At 40.2% G+C, this 14,759-nt stretch overlaps 1 protein-coding gene and 1 long non-coding RNA gene across 23 annotated transcripts in view; one reads left to right on the top strand and one right to left on the bottom strand.

The window, feature by feature from the left end:
- The window catches only part of LOC149123790 (uncharacterized), a 29,111-nt gene extending 20,790 nt beyond the window's left edge, over positions 1 to 8,321 (bottom strand). For 2 of the 4 annotated variants that reach the window (XR_016214637.1, XR_016214634.1), the window contains exon 1: positions 7,906 to 8,057. This is a non-coding gene — a long non-coding RNA (uncharacterized LOC149123790). Of the gene's footprint in view, positions 1 to 7,905 lie in introns of all 4 variants that reach the window. The other 2 variants (XR_016214636.1, XR_016214635.1) reach the window with 2 other exon arrangements.
- The window catches only part of DLGAP1 (DLG associated protein 1), a 1,086,743-nt gene that overhangs the window by 830,903 nt on the left and 241,081 nt on the right, over positions 1 to 14,759 (top strand). The window lies entirely within an intron of this gene.

The following is a 14,759-nucleotide window of genomic DNA, read 5'->3' as shown; positions in this document are numbered from 1 at the left end:
CATTATGAAAGAAATGAGAAGGCAGGAAAACCACCTGTAGAAGTACAAAAGAAATCCAAAGTAAAAAATATGAATATTTATGGGAAGATGGCAGGGCCAAGTCTCTACTTATCAGTAGTCACCTAGAATATAAATGGCCACAATTCCCAAGTTAAAAGACACAGACTGACCGAATGGATTGAAAAACAAGACCCATCTATTTGCTGCTTACAAGAAATACATCTCGAAAGACAAATCAAGAGGAAGCATTTGGCCAAGTGGTTAAGACTTTGGTTAAGATGCTTGCATCCCACGGGGGCTGGTGCTGTGGCTCATTTGGTTAATCCTCTGCCTGTGGTGCCAGCATCCCATGTGGGCACCGGTTTTAGTCCCAGCTGCTCCTTTTCCAGTCCAGCTCTCTGTTGTGGCCCAGGAAGGCAGTGGAGGATGGCCCAAGTGCTTGGACCCCAGTGCCCATGTGGGAGACCGGGAGGAAGCACCTGGCTCCTGGCTTTGGATCAGCATAGTTCTGGCCATGGCGGCCATTTTTGGGGTGAACCAATGGAAGGAAGACCTTTCTCTCTGTCTCTCTCTCTCTCACTATGTAACTCTGTCAAATAAAAAAAAAAAACTTAAAAAAAAAAAAGAAATACATCTCACCAACAAAGATACCCACAGATTGAAAGTGAAAAGATGGAAAAAGATGTTCCATGCTAGCAGAGACCAAAAAAGAGCTGATGTTGCCAACCTAATATCAGACAAGATAAACTTTAACATAAGAACTGTTAAAAGAGATGAAGAAAGGCAGTATGTAATGATTAAGGGACTGAGCCAACAGAAAGATGTGACTATAATAAATGTGTATGCCCCCAATTACAGGGCACCCGGCTACTTAAAAAAAAAGTTAATAGATCTAAAGGGAGACATAGAATTAAATACAATAATAATGGGGGACTTCAGTACCACACTTTCAGCAATGGACAGATCAACCAGACAGCAAATCAGCAAGGAAACAACAAAGTTAATCAACACTATAGACCAAATGGACCTAATGGATATATACAGAACCTTTCACCCCACACTGGCAGAATACACATTCTTCTCATCAGTACATGGAACTTTCTCTAGGATAGATCATATGCTAGGCCATAAAGCAAGTCTCAGAAAATTCAAAACAATTGAAATCATCCCATGCATCTTCTCTGACCACAATGGAATAAAGCTAGAAATCAGCAACTCAAGAATCTCTAGAATATATATAAACACATGGAGACTGAACAACCTGATCCTGAATGAACAGTGGGTCATAGAAGAAATCAAAAGAGAATTCAAAAAAATTTCTGGAAACAAATGAAAATGATAATACATCATACCAAAATCTATGGGATACAGCAAAAGCAGTGTTAAGATGGAGGTTCATAGCAATTGGTGCCTACTTGAAAAACTGGAAATATACCAAATCAGTGAGCTATCAATGCATCTCAAGGACCTAGAATATAAACAACAAGCCAAACCCAAAACTAGTAGGAGGAAAGAAATAATTAAAATTAGAAAAGGAATAAACAAAATTGAAACCAAAAAAATACAAAAATATCAGTGAAATGAAAAGCTAGTTTTTTTAAAAAATAAACAAAATAGATACACCATTGATGCAACTAACCAAAAAAAGAAGGAAAATACCTAAATCAATAAAATCAGAGATTAAAAAAGAAATGTACCATCAGATACCACAGAAATAAAAAGAACTATCAGAAATTATTGTGAAGAGTTGTATGCCAACAAACTAGGAAACCTAGAAGAAATGGATAGATTCCTAAAAATATACAATCTACCTGAATTGAGTCATGAAGATATAGAAAACCTAAACAGACCAATAACCAAGATGGATATTCTTTTTAAGATTTATTTATTTATTTGGAAGTCAGAGTTACACAGACGGAGAAGGAGAGGCATAGAGAGAGAGAGGTCTTCCATTTGCTGGTTCACTCCCCAATTGGCTGCAGTATCCATCTTAGGTGGCAGGCACTATGGCATGGCAGGTTAAGCTGCCACCTGCAGTGCCAGCATCCCAAATGGGCACCAGTTCAAGTCCCAGCTGCTCCACTTCTGATCCAGCTCTCTGATATGGCCTGGGAAAGCAGTAGAAGATGGCCCAAGTCCTTGGGCCCCTGAACCTGTGTGGGAGACCTGGAAGAAGTTCCTATCTCCTGGCTTCGTACTGGCACAGCTCTGGCCATTATGGCCATCTGGGGAGTGAACCAGCAGATTGAAAACCTCTCTCTCTCTCTCTCTGCCTCTTCCTCTCTGTAATTCTGCTTTTCAAATGAGTAAGTGAATTTAAAAAAAAAAAAACTTATTACAAAGAAGAACTAATTCCAATTCTTCTTAAGCTATTCAAAACAATTGAAAAGGAAGGAATTCTGTGAAACTCCTTCTCCAAACCCTGCATCATCTGGAAAAGATGCAACAGAAAAAGAAAACTATAGACCAATATCCCTAATAAACATAGATGCAAAATTCCTCAACGAAATATTAGCTAATCAAATCCAACAACACATCAGAAAGATCATCCACCCTTGACCAACTGGGATTTATCCCTGGAATGTAGGGATGGTTCAGCATTCACAAATCAGTCACTGGGATACACCACATTAACAACATAAGAACAAAATCTTATAATTATCTCCATGGATGCAGAGAAAGCATTTGATAAAATACAACATCAATTCATGATGAAAACCTTAAGCAAACTGGGTTTAGAAGCAACATTCCTCAACACAATCAAGGCAATTTATGACAAAACTGCGGCCAGTTTGTAGAGATGTCAAAGATCTCTACAATGAGAATTACAAAACATTAAAGAAAGAAATAAAAAGATACAAAAATATGGAAAAAAATCTTCCATGTTCATGGATTGGAAGAATCAATATCATCAAAATGTCCATCCTTCCAAAAGCAATTTACAGATTCAATGTTTACCAACCAAAATACCAGACATTTTCTCAAATCTAGAGAAAAATGATGCTGAAATTCATATGGAGGCACAGGAGACCTCAAATAGCTAAAGCAATCTTATACAACAAAAGAAAGCTGGAGGTATCACAATACCAGATTTCAAGACATACTACAGAGCAGTTATAATCAAAACAGCCTGGTACTGGGATCTTGCTTTCATCAGTGCCCATCAGGAACCTGAGCACATGGGCACTGGATGCTCCAGCCTTCAGATGACTGAAGCAAATGGGCAGAAGCAACCCCCGCAATGACTTCCAGTGGACCTGGCAAGTGAGGGTTTGCATTCTTCTTGAATATCCTCATCTACTATTTGGAAGCTTCTAGACAGATAATTTCTAAAGCCTCCAGAACTAAAATTTTAACTTGTATAAAGGAATGCACTAACAATAAAAAGTTTAATGGTGGGCATGTAGCCTGGTGGTTAAGATGCCACTTAAGACTCCAGTGTCTCACATTCCCAGTATCTGAATTCAATGCCCAGCTCCAGCTCCTGACTCCAGCTTTCTGTTAATGCAGACACTCTGAAGCAGTGATAATGGATCCCATTCTCATGGGAGACCTGGATTGAGTTCTCAGTTTCACCTCAACCCTATTTTGCCCGTTATGGGCATTTGAGGAATGAACCAACGGATGGAAGTGCTCTATCTACCTGCCTTTCAACAAAAAATACAAAGTTTATTTTTTAAGCATGCCAACATTTACATTGTCAAATTTTTGTAGTTTGTAATAAACAATTTGGCATGAATTTAAGTCTACAAATTCTGAAATCTTATGATTGATACACAGTCATCCCTTTGTATCCATGGGGACTTGATTCTACCCACCCTATCGGTACAAAAATCTGTAAATGCTCAAGTCTCCTATATAAAATGTGAACACTGTTTGCAGATAGCCTATACACATCCTCTAATGTACTTTAAATCATCTCTAGATCACCTGTTACACCTAATGCAATGGGAATATTATACAGAACAGCTCATCCAGGGTGAGCATTTGGTACAGTGGTTAAGATGCCACTTGGGACACCAGCATCCTTTGTTGGAATGTCTTGGTTCAAGTCACAGCACTGCTCCTGGTTCCAGCTTCCTGCTAATGTGCACCCTGGGAGGCAGAAGATGATGGTTCAAGTACTTGGACCCCACATGGGAGACCTGGACTGAGTTCCCATCTACTGGGCATTTTGGGGAGTGAACCAGTGGATGGGAGGACCTGCTCTCTGCTTCTCTGTCTCTTTCTACATTGTGTTCCAAGGCAGTACTTTGTGTGTATTAAATACTCAGTAAATATATATCTGCTGTTATTTTACCAAGCATAGCTAAGCATCTGACTCATACAAAACACTTTTATACTTGGTGGTAGAATGAAACCAAAAAAAAATTAGAAGATCAAGTTTTTGCTAATGTTAATTTATTACCAAAGTGTCCTTATATCCCAGGAGTCTGATAAAGGTTATATGTATTAAGGTGCCTTATTTATCTTTTTAAGGGATATTTTATTTAATTATTTATTTATTTACTTATTTATTCAAAAGGCAGAGAGAGAGAGATCTTCCATCCATTGTCTCACTAACCAAATGCTGGGCCAGGCCAAAGCCAGGAGCCAGGAATTCCATCCAGATCTATCACATGGGTGGCAGGGACCCAAGTAGTTGGGCCTTTATCTGCTGCCTCCCAGTTACAGTAGCAGGAAGCTGGATCAGAAGCACAGAGTAGCTGGGACTCAAACCAGGAACTTTGCTATGGGATGCAATGTCCCAGGCAGCTGCCACAACATTGCCCCCAGGGTGCTGTACTTATCATCAGTGAGTGCGTTAATAAATGGGAGGAGCCCACTGAGAAACTGGTTTGCTTTTTTCAACTTTCACAAGCTTTCTAATAATATTTTCAAGCTTTCACATTAATAAAAAAGTAAAGCCCCATTTAAGAATACACAAGAAGATAAACTGTACTTTGGAAATTTATATTTACTAAATAAAAGTTAAAAAAAATCCAAGCAGGTAGTAATCCGACAGGCAAGCAGATAATAGCCACATTTTATTCTCAGAACAGGTTCCTCTTTTTCTTCTTCTGACCTTGGGAAGGCTTCTATCACAACTTTAATCATGTTGGTTAGAAACAAGCATAACTAGAAGACAGAGGCCTCTACCACACAAGTACCTGGGCCCCCGCATCCCCATGGGAGACTCGGATGAAGCTTCTGCCCCTCATCTTCGAACTGGCCAAGTCCTCGCTATTGCAGTCATTTGGGGAGTGAACCAGAAAATGGAAGAATTCTGTTTCTCTCCTTGTCTCTCTGTAACTCTGCCTACCAAATCAATAAAGGAATCTTAAAAAAAAAAAAAAAAAAAAAACAGAAACAGAAAAAAAAAGAAAAAAAGAAAAGAAAAGAAAACACAGGAAGGGGCAGGTGTTTGGTACAGCAGTTGAGAGACCACTTGAGATGCCTGCATCCCATATGGGAATGCCTGATTTTGAATCCTGGTCTGCACACCCTGGGAGGCAGCCAGTGATGCCTCAAATGGTTGGGTCCCTGCCACTCATGTGAGAGACCAGGACTGATTTCGGAGCTCCCAGCTTCAGCCTGACCCAGCCCTGGCTGTTGAACATCCGGCCCCTCCCAGTAAGCATATTAGGAGGAAGGCGGATCAGAAGTGGAGCTGGGACTCCAACCAAGCACTCCAGAATGGAATGCAGGCATCTCAAGTGGCATCAGAACTGCGTGCCAAATCCCCATCCCAAGGGTTGTTCCTTTCCAACGTCAGCGCACCTGCGAGTCACCTGGGAGTCCTGGTGCAAGGCAGCTTCTCACTCAGGAGGAATGAATGGGCTGTGGTTCTGCATTCCCACCAGCTCCCAGATGCTGCTGCTGCTGCTGATCTGAGGACCACATTTTAAGTAGCTTGCTTCTAAAAATACTCGAGGGCCTATATTGATCATTCTGGAGTGGGGCTCAGAAATAGAGGGACAGAAATAGTAATAAAGTTCCTCAAATGTTCGCATGAATGTATGACTTAGCAATAAAGACTCCTTACTCTCAAATATACTAAAAGACAATAGACAGGTTCTGCATAACTACTTTTACCATCAGAGCCTATGATTGCTGTAAAGTAGCCAAATACTACAATACAGGGGTACTTTGAAAACCTTGTGGAAAATTAAGATAAAATATGTTTATTTTGGTGCAAAAAAATTTTGAAATTCATGCTTTGTTTTCATAAAAAGCATTTTCCACGAACTTTTGGAAGATCCTTCATGTACGTGATTTCAGGTTTTTTGCACCAAATAAACTTATCTCTTAATTCCATTTCATTTTGAACTTTTTGGATGCCCCTTGTATATCCTAGATAGATCTTTTTTCATATTTGTAGTTGCATTCCCCTAAGGAGCTTCACCATTTTCAGCTCACATCACAGAACAATAAGAAGGGGGACGGACAGGAATATTCTTTATACTTAGATGCTTATCTTGTAAACAAAAGAAGGCAGTGGCCACCTGGAGTTTTGGGACAGGCTGTTGTTAGTGACCTCAGTTCCAGAGTCAGCTCTGCCACTAAACTAGCGAGCTAGACCCAGCGCTTCTCGGAGCCTAATTCCCTGCCTCTCAAAAAATGATACACTTAGGAAAGACGAACAAAGAAATCCAGATCCCTAACATCCTTTGATTCTTTTCTTATGTCATCAGTGGCAAGCTTTTAAAAATTTGGATGAGCACGTTTCCCTGGATTTCCTAGACGGCTCCATTTCTTGCAGATTTGCACTCTGCACGTCTTACAATGCCTGGGGCACTTGCGGTCCTGGCAGCCAACTGGACAGCCCGCGTCCCTGCTCATTTCTCGGTGTCGACCGCCCCCTGCAGGCTTTCCTCGGCACTGACTGCCCCCTCCCCACGCCTCAAGGCCAGAGCACTTCTCCTTGGAAACACAGGCTTCCTCTTTTCTTCCCTTAGAGTCGCACCATTGTCCCCTGCCAACCTCTGTGTAGCGCCGGAAGGAGCAGGGCAGAGCATAAATGCCTTTTTCATTGGAAGAGAGACAAAGGACAATTAATAACGACCCAGAGAAGAGGCAGGGCCCCTCAGGGTTAGCAGAGGGAGCTCAAATAGAAGCTTTGTTTGTGTCTCGTGTCTGACCTCCTAGCCACTCTTTCCTGCACTTCCCCTGTCTGAACCCTGGGGTTTTCCACAGCAGCGGAGAGTAGCTTTGACCAGAAAGCTCTAAGTCCTTCTTGACGTGTTAGTAAGCAACTGTTGGGGCTTCTCTGTAGAAAAACGGAACCAGTCTCCATTGGTGAATGTTAGCTTTCATCATTAGGCAGAAGAAATGACTGTAATTTACCACGGCTCAGAGGTAATACAAGTGGTAGACGCCATCTTTTCAACACCTAAGCACGGATCTAGAAAAGCTTTCACTGCCAGCAGTACTAATTCTCACCGTCTTTGTGCTGACTGAATGACTCCCAGTACGTGTGCTTATATAAACACTGTCTGATTCTGGTGATAATGGATTGGTGCTTATTTCCTTTGTGCTCACAAGCACTTTAAAATATGTTTCTGCCTGATATCCTGGGCAATTATACTTCCTGTTCAGAATCTGTGAACTTAATGATTCGTCGCATTTCCTGGAAAACCTTTTATTTCTCTTTTTCATTTTTGTTCTGATGAGTGAATAGTTATTTTCTCTACGTTTCAGAAATGGTGCCTTTCTACAGCTAACGCAGCTGTAAAACAGCCAATGCATGCTCATTCTCTGTGCTCTGCTGGCACATTGGGATTGTATTGTAAATGCCTCTGCCTATGGCCACCTCCTGTCTTTCCAGCTCTCGTTAAGATAGCAAGTGGCTACAGGAGTTGCAGTAGCCTGTGCCATGCCAGTAAGGTCAGGGAAATATTCAGGAGTTTGGTGGATAGAACCTACCTGCATTTCCAGAGACCCAGAAGACAATGAAAGCCCTGGAGCTGGGGCCAGTGTTGTGGTGTAACCGCTGAAGCCACAGCCTGCAATGCTAGCACCTGCTTCCTATCTAGCTCCCTGCTAATGCACCTGGGAAAATCAGCAGAAAATGGCCCAAGTGCTTGAGCGGCGACAACCCCATGGGAGACCCAGGTGAAGCTCCTAGCTCCTGGCTTCAGCCTGGCCAATGCAGCTATTTGGAGAGTGAACCAGCAGATGGAAGATCTCTCCCTCTCTCTCTGTAACTCTGCCTTTAAAATAATAAAATCTTTTTTTAAAAAAAATTGAAAAGCCCCAGCACCTCCCTTCTGCTTCCTTTCCTCTGTAGCAAAAGCAATACTGAAGACAGATGGCATATGTGGGCCTACACACCCGGATCCCCAAGTCTACCCAGTGATACTCTCAAAGTGTGTATCACTCACTACCACACAGACACCCTTGTTCATCAAGGAAGAAGTTCCTCTGTCCAGCTGCAAGCTGGATGTTGATAGCCCACATTTTTAGTTTCCTTCCACAATCAATCTTACTCATTATCTGAATTGTTGTTTCTTAACTCAATTTTTATTTTGAGGTAATTATAGATTCACAGGTAGTTGTAAAAATAATATGGAAGGAGTCTGTGTACCCACTATCCAGTTTCTCCTCCTCCCAGGATCACATCTTGTGAAACTGTAGTAGAGGATCACGCAAAGGATATGAACATCTGTAGTCAAGGTTCAAAACATCTCGGCCGGCGCCGTGGCTCACTAGGCTAATCCTCCGCCTTGCGGCGCCAGCACACCGGGTTCTAGTCCCGGTCGGGGCGCCAGATTCTGTCCCGGTTGCCCCTCTTCCAGGCCAGCTCTCTGCTGTGGCCAGGGAGTGCAGTGGAGGATGGCCCAAGTACTTGGGCCCTGCACCCCATGGGAGACCAGGAGAAGTACCTGGCTCCTGCCATCCGATCAGCGCGGTGCGCCGGCCGCGGCGGCCATTGGAGGGTGAACCAACGGCAAAGGAAGACCTTTCTCTCTGTCTCTCTCTCTCACTGTCCACTCCGCCTGTCAAAAAAATAAATAAATTAAAAATTTAAAAAAAGGTTCAAAACATCTCCAACATCCTAAGGGCCATCCTGTTCCCCTTTAACAGCTGCACTCTTCCCTCCCAGGGTTGTGCCCTTTCTTAGACCCTTGGCAGCCATTAACTAATTTGCTATTTCTGTTAATAGGTAGATTCATATACATGGAGTCATACAGTTTGTAAAGCTTGGGGACTGGCCTTTTTTACCCTGCATAATTCTCCGGAGATTCAGCCAGGGTGCTGCGGAATAGTAGTCCGTGCTATGGATGTACCAGTTTGTTTAACCATTGACTTGTTGAAGGATATCCTGGTTGTTTCCCATGTGATGCTATTTCAAATAAAGCTGCTACGATCAGCCCTGCAACAAGTTTTAGGGTGGACATAGGCTTCATTTCTCCAAGATTAATCCCAGGAGCACACTTACTGGGTCGTTTGCTTGCTGCATGTTTAGTTTTTTAAGAAACCTGAGATGAGAGTTTAGCACAGCAAGTAAGTTCCTGCTTGGAATGCCCATATGCCATATCAGATTGCCTGGTTCAAGTCCTGGCTCTGCTGTTTCTGATCCAGCTTCCTGCTAACACACCCTGAGAAGCAGCTGATGATACCTCAACTACTTGGGTTGCTCTAACCTACATAAGAGACCTGGATGGAGTTCTGGACTCCTGGCTTCGGCCTGGCCCAGCTCTAGCCATTGTAAACATTTGGGGAGTGAATCAACAGATGGAAGATTTCTCTTTCTCTCTGCCTTTCAAAGAAAAAAGAAAAAAAATAAAATAATAAAAAGTCTTGGCCGGCGCCGCGGCTCACTAGGCTAATCCTCCGCCTTGCGGTGCTGGCAGACCGGGTTCTAGTCCCGGTCAGGGCACCAGATTCTGTCCCGGTTACCCCTCTTCCGGGCCAGCTCTCTGCTGTGGCCAGGGAGTGCAGTGGAGGATGGCCCAAGTCCTTGGGCCCTGCACCCCATGGGAGACCAGGAAAAGCACCTGGCTCCTGCCTTCGGATCAGCGCAGTGCGCCAGCCGCGGCGGCCATTGGAGGGTGAACCAACAGCAAAGGAAGACCTTTCTCTCTGTATCTCTCTCTCACTGTCCACTCTGCCTGTCAAAAAAAAAAAAAGTCTTAAAGATTTATCTTATTTATTTGAAACAAAGAGTGACAAAAAGGAAGAGAGAGAGAGAGAAAGAGGGCGATCTTCCATCTGCTATTTTAATTCCTAAATGTCTGCAATGTCCTAGACTGGGCAAAGCTGAATCCAGGAGCTCAGAATTCCATCCAAGTCCCCTACATAAGTGGCAGAGCCCCAAGTACTTGAGCCGTCTTCAGCTGCTTTAACAGACACATTAGCAGGAAACTAAACTAGAAGTGGAGCAGCTGGCACTCCAGCAAACTCTCCAATGTGGGGTGCCAGCTTCACAAGCAGCTGCTTAACCAGCTGTGCCACAATGCCAACCCCAGAAATAAATTTTAAAAGTGAAATCATCAAACTGTTGTTATGAAGTATACTGTTTTACTTTTCCACCAGCACCATTTCTCTGAATTTTCACCAACATTTATTGTTATTATTTTTTTGCTTTAAGCATTCCAGTAGGTATGTAATGCTATCTTCTCCTAGATTTAGTTTTAATATCCCTAGTGACTAGTAATGTTACCATCTTGGATATTTATTTGTTAAATATCTCTTCATGACTTCTGCCCATTTTCTAAGGGGATTGTTGCTTTTTTGCTGTTAAGCTTTGAGATTACTTTCTATATCCCATACACTATTCCTCCATCAGATAAGTTATTTTCAAATATATTCTCTCAGTTTCTCACTTGCCTTCTCATCTTGTTAAAAGATGTTTTCACATAGCTAAAATGTTTCATTCTCCTTAAATTTAAAGTTATCAGGCTTCGTTTCCTTTTGTAGATGATTAGTTTAGCATCACGTCTAAGAACTCTTTGCCTGGTTTAGAATCCCAAAGATTTTCTTTAATTTTTTTTTAAAGTTTTTTTACAAGTCAGCCCATGATCCATTTTGAATTAATTTTTGCATAAGAAAAGACATCTATCTGGCCGGCGCCCCGGCTCAATAGGCTAATCCTCCGCCTTGCGGCGCCAGCACACCGGGTTCTAGTCCTGGTCAGGGCGCCAGATTCTGTCCCGGTTGCCCCTCTTCCAGGCCAGCTCTCTGCTGTGGCCAGGGAGTGCAATGGAGGATGGCCCAAGTGCTTGGGCCCTGCACCCCATGGGAGACCAGGAGAAGCACCTGGCTCCTGACTTCGGATCAGCGCAGTGCGCCGGCCGCGGCGGCCATTGGAGGGTGAACCAACGGCAAAAGGAAGACCTTTCTCTCTCTCTCTCACTGTCCACTCTGCCTGTCAAAAAAAAAAAAAAAAGACATCTATCAAAGTTCTTTTTCCCCCCACTGTAAATGTCCCATTTAGTCTAGCCCCATTCTGTTGCCTTGATCTGTGTGTCTATCCTTCTACCAATACCATGGTGTTGGTTACTATAGCTATCTAGTAAGTCTTTACATTGAAAATTGTGAATCCTTTATTATCCTTTTTCAAAATTATTTTAGCTATTCTTGTTCCTTTGGCTTTCCATACAAATTTCAGAAAAATCATGTCTATAATTACAAAACTCTTCATGGAGTTTTGATAGGAATTGCATTAAACCTGCATATCTGTTTGGGGAGAATTGACAGTTCTACTATGTTTGATATTCCCACCCATAAACACGGACTGCATCTCCATTTATTTAGATCCTATTTGGTTTCTTTCATCAGTATTGCCCAGTTTTCATAGCATAGGCCCTGTGTGTTTTTGATTAGATATAGGCCTACGTATTTCACTTTTAAATAATTGTGAATAGTATTGTTTTAATTTCTGTATCCATCTGTTCATTGCTACATAGAGATATTCAATTGATTTTTGTATGTTGGTCTTGTTTTTGTGAGTTCCGGGACTTTTTGGTAGAGTCCTTGAGATTTCTTATGTAGGCAATCATGTTTTCTGCAAATAGGGACACTTATTTTTTCCTTTACTACCTCTGCACCTTTTATTTCCTTATTGCACTAGCTAGAACATCCAGCGCTTTTGAATAAGAGAGGTAAAAGTAGATATCCTTGCTTTGTTTGTGGTTTTGGAAGAAAAAGATTCAATGTTTTACCATTAAATATAACATTAGCTGCAAGATTTTTTAGATATTCTTTGTCTAATTGAGGACATTTCCTTCTATTTTATTTTTCTGGTATTTTTTTTTCACATGAATAGGTGTTAAATTTTGTCACATAATTTTCTGCACCAATTTATGCAGTCATATGATTTTTTTTCTTCAGCTTATTAATATGGTGGCTTACACTGACTGATTTCCAAATATTGAATAGCCTTGCATTGCTGCAAGTGGAACACTCCCATCCAAGCAGAATAAAACATTGCTTAGTAATAGTATATAACTTTTTTTATAGTGTCAAATCCCACTTGCTAATATTTTAAGAATTTTTGTGTCTTTATTCATGAGATCTGTGGTCTTTTTGGTACTGTCTTTTCCTGCTTTTGATATTAGGATAATACTAGCTTCATAGAATGAATCTGGAAGTAATACTCCTTTCTTATTTTCTGGGAAAGATTTGTAGAATTGATTTTACTTTTTTAAGTATGGTATAATTCTCCTATGAAGTTTTCTGGACCTGAAGATTTCTTTTCTTGGGAATTTTCTAGTTAAAATTTCAGTATCCTCAAGAATTATGTCTATCATCTGTTTTAAATTGGGTGAGTTATGGCAATTTGTGTTTTTAAGGAATTGATATCTCATCTGAGTTGTCAGATTTATCTGTATAGACTTGCTCATAGGATCCCTGATGTCTGCAGAATCTGGAGTGATATGCCATTTCATTTCTGATATTGATAAGTTTATGTTTTCTTTTTGCTTCTTTATCAAGCTTGCAAGACATTAGTAAATTTCATTGCTGTTTTCAAAGAACCAAATATTTATTTCATTGATTTTCCCTGTTGTTTTTCTCTTTTCAATTTTACTAATTTCTACCCTTATCTTTATTATTTCTTTCCTGTACTCTGGACTTCTTGTAGGTTTATGAGGGAAAGCCTTAATTGTTTATTTGAGACTTTTGCTGTTTTCTGATATAGGTGGTTACTGCTATACATTTCCCTCTCAGCACTGCTTTAACTCTACCCAGCAAATTTTAATATGTTGTATTTTAATTACTCTTCAGTTCAGTTCAGTTTTTTTTTTATTTTCCTTGAGACTTCCTCTTTGATCTAAATTTTTTCACTTTTGTTTTGTATCTGCTGCAGATGCTCTTATAATCTTTCTGTTAGTGATTTTTCATTTGATTCCATAATGATTGGAGAACACACTATAATTTCAGTTCCTTTTAATTTCGTTGAGAGTTTTTTTAATGTAGTCTAACTTGGCGTATGTTCCATGGGCACTTGGAAAGAATGTGTATTCTGCTGCTCTTGAGTACAGTGTTCCATAATATCTAATTGATTCTAGCAGCTAGTGAAATTCTTGAGTTCTTCTATATCCTTGATAACTTTCTGTCTAGTTGTTCTATCAATTTTTGAGAGGTTGAAGTCTCCAACTATAAAATGGATTTTCTATTTATTTTAATTCTATCAGTTTTGTGTTAAATATGTTGCAACCTAAATATGCTATTGTTTTCTGTATAAGCATTTAAGATTTCTGTGTCTTGATGGATTGACCCATGATCTATCATTATATAATGTATATCTTCAATAATTTTCTTTACTCTTCAGTCTACTTTCTCTGATATCAATAGAGCTCTTCTTGTTTTTTTAATGTTTGTGCGATATATCTTTTTCCTTCTTTTTACTTTTAATTTGTATTAATTGTGATAATTTGAAGTGAGTTTCCTATAGGTAGCATGTTTTCTAATCCACTCTGAAAATCTCTTTTAATTAGTGCATTTAGGTTGTTTATGTTAAATGTTTATTAGTACATTAGGGCTTGAGTTTGATGTTTTATATTTGTTTTCTGTTTATGCTCTCTGATTTTATTTCCCTGTTTTCTTTTTCCTGCCTTCATTTGTGATACTTGAATGTGGGGGAGGGGTATGTTTCTTTTATTTGTAGTGCTTTTTTGTGTGTCTTTTTGTAGTTCTTGATGGTAGCTTTCCATATGATAATTCACCACAGTCTAGTGACATTGTCATTTCACCAATTTAAATGAAGTATAGGAACCTTACCTCCCTTTACATCTCTTTGTCCTCTCCCATTTTTAGTATGATTACCTGAAATATTTCTTCTGCATGCATTTAGAATCATCTATGGTAGTGTTATAATGTTTGCTTCAGCAATCAAACATAATTTGGAAAACACAAGCAGAGAGGGGAAAGCTATTTTACTTACCCATATTTTTGCTTATCTTCTTCTTTCTTTATGCTTCAAGATTACTTTTTTATCATTTTAGTTATGTTCAGAAAAAATCCTGCAGCCATTTTTAGGGTAGATTTGCTGGTGACAGATTTTATTAGTTTTTCTTTACCTGAGAATATCTTTATTTCCCCTTTATCCAAATGATAATTTTGCTGGATATAAAAATCTGAGTTGACAGTTCTTTCAATTCTTGGACATTTGAAAATGTTGAACTACTTCCTTCTCACCTCCATGATTTCTGAAGATAGATTAGTGTTGCTCAAATTGTTTTCCCCTATAGTTAGCTGCCATTTTTCTCTATTTTCAAGATACTTTCTAAGTCTTTAATTTTCAAAAGTTTATGATGTATCTTGTTTCCAAAAGG

The sequence above is a fragment of the Oryctolagus cuniculus genome, chromosome 10 (assembly GCF_051225735.1).
Source record: "Oryctolagus cuniculus isolate XC-2025 breed Fujian yellow rabbit chromosome 10, ASM5122573v1, whole genome shotgun sequence".
NCBI lineage: Eukaryota > Metazoa > Chordata > Mammalia > Lagomorpha > Leporidae > Oryctolagus > Oryctolagus cuniculus.
Note: the sequence above shows the minus strand (reverse complement) of the source record. Positions and strands in the feature narration are given on the sequence as shown.